Genomic DNA, 5,744 nt, shown 5'->3' on the forward strand with positions numbered 1-5,744 from the left:
TGAGAGTATAATTTTTTATTGTTTTTTGGAGCCTTTGGAGCCATGCCCTATCCCCAGTCCCCCAATAACCCTTAGAGACTTCTTCAAAAGTCTTGGCCCAAAAGTGCCTTTTTGTTAGGTGAACTTGCTAAAACAAAAGCTGATCAGCATTAAATGTTTCATCAGTTAAACTATCTGTTGTTTTTCCTCTGTAGTACAACATTGTAAACTTACACAACTTGCACAACTAGACTTAAAATAAATGCACAGCTTTGAATATTTTAGAATTTTAAATAAAAAAATAAGTATTTAGCAAATTATTAGTGTATAGTATACTGATTGATATAATTAAAAAATGGACAAAAAAAAAAGAAAGCACACAACACTACTGACATATAAAGCTGGCCAATGTGATGGTCATAGCAGACTTCCCTAACAACGAAAAGCAAAGGAGCTAATACTGCTTTAAAACCCGTTTTCAGAGAATGTGTTAGTGCTGCTCATGGCCCACTTACTTATCGCACCCAAGGATCTCCATCTCAGAGATGAGCTGATAGTAATACTTGGGGGGTGGAATGGAGCAACATTCAGGACGGCTCTTTAGACCCACCTACTGCAACAACAAAGAGGGCTTCTCGGTTTAACCCCACTGTTCTGCCCTGAATATGTTATGTTAAAGAGAATCCAAGTTGACTGTTTAAATGAGTTTTATACACAAATAATTGTTAGGCTTTTATTTTGACACTGTCACTGTGGAGAAAAAACAGGAAATAGGAAGTAGAAAGCTCTGTAAACCAAAGACAAGCATGGTTTCATCTGAAGGTTGTCACATCTAATCCAAGCCAATTCATCACGTGTATCCTTCAGAAAGCAATGGCTGTGAGTTTTATGCAGTCTTCACATGTTTGATATTTATGATTATTGTGGACATTTTCTAAGTTTGTGTGAATATATTAGTGTGATGTGTTACTGCTTATAAGATAGCAATACCATCATACAGTTACATGCTACTCACCTGGTTGTTTGTTCTATTATTGTCATTAAAGTCATTCATACTTACCTGTTGGTGATATAGTAGTTTATTAAGTCTATTTTTTGTATTTTCTTTTTTAGTTGTCGTCTGAGAAGTGAATAAAGAAGCAAACACGCTCACTTTCCTGGCTCATGAAAAGGAGTTTGGCTGGCTGTTTATCTATATTAACACTTTGGAAGTACAACATATAGAGAGAACAGTACACCCACAGTATTATACAAATCAAACAAATTCACCACCATCAAACCTAGTCTTTCTACTAGTCACACAACATAAATACAGCTAAAATGAATTCGACCAACTAAACCAGAAGCCCTTTGAATTAATGTAACAAAATCGACATTTGTTTCTCATAATCAAGACTATTCAGAGTACCCAGAAGCTCTCATTTACTTTGTTTTCATAAAACAACAGTATTATTGTGATAAAGCTGACGAGCATGTCCTGGTCCTTACCAAAACTGTCTTCAGCTCCAGAATGAAACTGACTAGGTTAACTGACTGCTGCAGCCTCTGTGAGAAGTCAAAACAACAGAGAAAAGACTGAAATGAAGAAATAATGAAGTGACAGTGTCTATTTTTTTTCCTTTAGCCAACATTCAAATCAAACAGTGATTAATGTGGGCTGCCACCAGTTTTAATAATTAATGATAGCTTAAAGGCTGTGAAAATAATGAACTTTGCAGCCAAGGGTGAAATATCAATCTCGTCCAAATAACCCGGAGGGGCCACATAACAAATAGGGACATTTTCCAGCTGATATAATTAAACGGTGAAGTACATACAAGTAAAAACATACATACCCCCCCCCCACACACTTGTGTATATATATATATATATATACACACACATGCCACAATGCAGTAACAGAAAGCAAAAATGACTAGCTGGCAAAGCTGGCAAACACAACACATCTGTAGATACTATAAGACTACATGCAAATTAATTATTCATTTTTACCTGCTTCAATATGTGCTCATATCCACCTAACAGGAGTTTTAACTGCCAACAGCAACGCAGCCTAGAGACAAAATAACAATTACTAAAGAAGTGAATAAAACACATATTCTCTAGTTAAAAAAGAGCTTATTAGTAGACACTCATTATTCACATATGGTATTACTCAATTTCCAGCAATTTGTAATGAGAAAGTACAGAAAGTAAGGTCTTTGTACCTTACCCGCTTCAGTTGTCTATCTGGTGGAAGTAGTATTCTCATTCTGATGTTTCTTCCCTATAAGAGACATTCCTTAAGATTAACTGACCATATTAGCAGTGTTCTCAAAATTAGGTGACTATCATTCAGTGAAGATTTATCAATAAAAAAACTGCACAAAAATATTCAACATACTTCTCATGAAAAAATTTGAATAAAGCAATCTCAAATTACGTACCTTCCCTGTTCTGTTGTCCTGCATTTCATTCACACACATGTACTGTCTTGCCCAAACTGACTTTTATTGCTCTTCTCTTCAAATAATATCTCCATAGTTCCTCTCAAACGGTGTCTACTTACATCAGAGTCCACTTTTTTGCTTTATGTCGTCCAACAGCCTGTCCATCATGAGAGCAAAAATGAAAGATCTCACAGCTGACCCTATGTGTAATTTGGCCTCCACCATGACCCTATCTGCCACTCCAACCACTGTCTAACTCATACATGTTCTACACTTTCTAATACAGCAAAAGCACCATCAAAGCAGTCAAGATAGGCATATGCTATGGGGAGGGGAAAAAAAGAAAAACACAGTTTTATGCTACGACAAGAAAAAAAGTCACTTACTTTGAGAATGTCTGTGTATCTATTAAAGTAAATTATAGCTAATTTTCTTGGCAATTACTAGCTATCTCATATAGCTACATTATCTTAGATCTATCCAGCACCCAAGAGAAGCTTGAAATGCAGAAATCTGTCTTATCACCTTTGAGGAGAATAAATTACCAATAAGCATTAATTAGACTACAGGTGCAGGGGCACAGTGCTTCAACATGGGTACATACAAGCATGTGGAAGGATTTCCAGGCTCAGGAGTGCTGAGAAAACTATTCTATTTGCCTAGTTTTTACATAATACAATACTTAGATTTCAAATGGTTTTGTTAATAAGAAGAAATTTTGAGTGCAATGACAAGACACTGTCAATACTATAATCATAGATATCCAATTACACTAAAGCTGTTTGACATGTGAGAATTGATGATGTCCTTAACAAGGCAGCTACTATGTGAATCACTGATGCGTACAAAAGTCCAGAAATAGACAGCTGGCCATTAAAGAATTAGGGAGGGAGGGAGGCAGGCAGGCTTGAATATATTTGAATACAATAGAATAAAATACTGAGGTAGATGAGTTGTAAAGTCTGATTGCGGTGGGGAGGAACAAATTCCTTTATCGTTCCTTAGAGCAGCGGGGTTGAATAAGTCTTTTGCTGAAGCTGCTCTACAGTTTGTCCAGTGTTTTGTGGAGGGGGTGAGAGGGATTGTCCATGATTGACAACTGTTTTAACAGCATCCTGTCCACCACCTCCTCCAGGTTGACAAGCTTAGAACCAACAACAGTGTCAGAAAAAGGCTCAGAGTCGCTGGATACGATTAACACAAAACATGTATTTCTTGCAAGAAAGAGACAAGTCCGCACAACCTGTCAGGAAGCTGGCTCAGAGTTGTCTCCCAACAAAATGGTGCTCTTGCTATTTATATTGTTTATGCTTGCTGGCCACACAATGTTATGGGAAAGGGACATTCAATGTTATGGGAAAAGACATTGCTAGCCATTTAATGTTATAGGAAGACGAGTTCAGACAGTCAAAACACTTTTGCTTGCTACATAGTATTATGACAACCAAAAGACAGGAGGAGGCCTCCCCACATCACAGAAACTCTTATTCTTACAGCTTTTCTCTTAGTATAACTATATAATTTTTCTAACATTCCCTCCTGTTTATACTATGAAGAAAAAAAGGGAAAAACTCTGCATCTTGTACAATTAACATTGAATAATCTTGAATCATTAACATTGAAAATGTTCCACTGTTCGCAGTGCATAGGAGCGAAAAACCCATTTGCTTTATTTACGGGAAAATTCTCCTATGGCCCCATTCTCCCCCTGGCGACCGACCGCTTAATCACTCACTCAGTATCAAAGGTCACACTCCGAACAGTTGATTCCAATGAATGGCGATGGACATATGTGTGATTAGCAAACACAAAATGAATACACAAATGATGAATAATGAATAATTAGGGTTAATAGAAAAGGTTAAGTTGTAGAAGCGGTCAACATTTTAACCGCTTCAAAGACCGGTCCCTGTAAGGTAAAGATGGGAAAATAATTAGATGTGTGGGGGGTTTTTGTTCGACCCCAGTTTTGAGGGCCAATGGGTGGACAGGGGAGGGGTTTCGAGTAAAGGATAAAAACCCTGAGACAGTCGGTGTGTAGAGAACGACTTTGGGGTGAAAGATAGCTGATTCAAGATGCCCAGGACAAGAAGCAGAGTGAGTGTAGAGGAGAAATCTATGCAGGCACCGGAGAGGACGTGTGCTCTGCGGTCTCTCATTTGTGAGACTCCGGTAATGATATTTGAAGATCAGCCCTTGATACCAAATGCTCCCAAGAAAAGGATGGTGTTTCTGTGCAGAACGCAGCAACCGCCGCCCGTGTCTCTACGGGAAGAATGGTCACTGGAGCCTTATAGACTGCGGGGAAGATGGGGCTATGTGTTCATGTATGAAACAGGTGACCTCTGTCTGTATCAGCTTGACGAGGGTGGTGAGAAGCCGGGCCCTCTGACCACTGTGGGTATGCTAACTTCCAACGACTGGGGAGTGTTGAAACTAGCGATACCGCGTCATATAGAAGGAGGCAAGGGCTCGGCTGAGGAGGTGTCAACAGTGAAAGAAGAACCCGAAGAAATCCCAGCAACGTCTGCAGCCAAACGGCCGAGACTGGAGAGTCCGAGACTGAAGAATCCTCTGGATGATGCTGAGCTGGCCAAAACAAGGATGGTTTTCACTGCTGTGTGGCAATCGAAAACAGGCGTTATAGGCCGTTGGTTCTTCCGTGCAAGCCACTGGAAATGTAATGAGAATGAAGAGGGGGATCTTTTTGTTCTTGAGTGCTATAACTCTGACTGTGGTGTGTTTAGGACGCTGTTAGCAATACCTCATGCAGCCTGGGTGGAGAAGATGAATGATATAGCGGATCGAGTTTCCATGCTGTTCCGCAGTTGCCAGAACTGGGGTGAGATTCTAGCAGTCAAGAAAACCCTGGCTGTGTAGACCTCCCTCCGCTGAGAACCCTCCTCCTCAACCTCAATAACCACACCCCCTTCAGGTTTATAAGGACACACTCCTGCACAGGTCATACACCGATCAACACGAGGAACAGGATGAGAACTAGCGTCCAGAAGACATTGTGCGAGGAGATCACTGACCGCGATCTGGAGAATGCTTCTCCGTCGCTATTGATGCATACAGGGACCCCTTCTGCAACATCCACATCACCGCAGTTTGGATCACCAGACAGCGACAGATACTACCTGGAGCCGTATCACCCTCCTTCACGACTTCGTCTGAGTCTTTCTTCTCCTCCAACTCCTCCTCTTCTCTTGAGATCGAGTTCTCAAATTCGGCGCCTGATGACCGCTGCTTAACGCTCTACCCGATAGGATCCACCGTGGCCGTAACAATGGAGGAAGCTAAATCTAACGAAATGGAGGACTCTCAGCTTCCACC

The 5,744-nt window shown here is 40.4% G+C and overlaps 1 long non-coding RNA gene across 1 annotated transcript; it reads right to left on the reverse strand.

The window, feature by feature from the left end:
* Positions 1-499: 499 nt before the first annotated feature.
* LOC140313404 (uncharacterized) lies at positions 500-2,246 on the reverse strand. Its single transcript, XR_011917038.1, has 4 exons — positions 2,187-2,246; positions 1,972-2,032; positions 1,468-1,524; positions 500-592 (listed from the first exon to the last, which is right to left on the reverse strand). It is a non-coding gene; the product is annotated as an uncharacterized lncRNA (long non-coding RNA).
* Between the last annotated feature and the right edge of the window lie 3,498 nt (positions 2,247-5,744).

This window comes from Leuresthes tenuis, unplaced genomic scaffold (assembly GCF_036924035.1).
Source record: "Leuresthes tenuis unplaced genomic scaffold, fLeuTen1.0.hap1 SCAF_8, whole genome shotgun sequence".
NCBI lineage: Eukaryota > Metazoa > Chordata > Actinopteri > Atheriniformes > Atherinopsidae > Leuresthes > Leuresthes tenuis.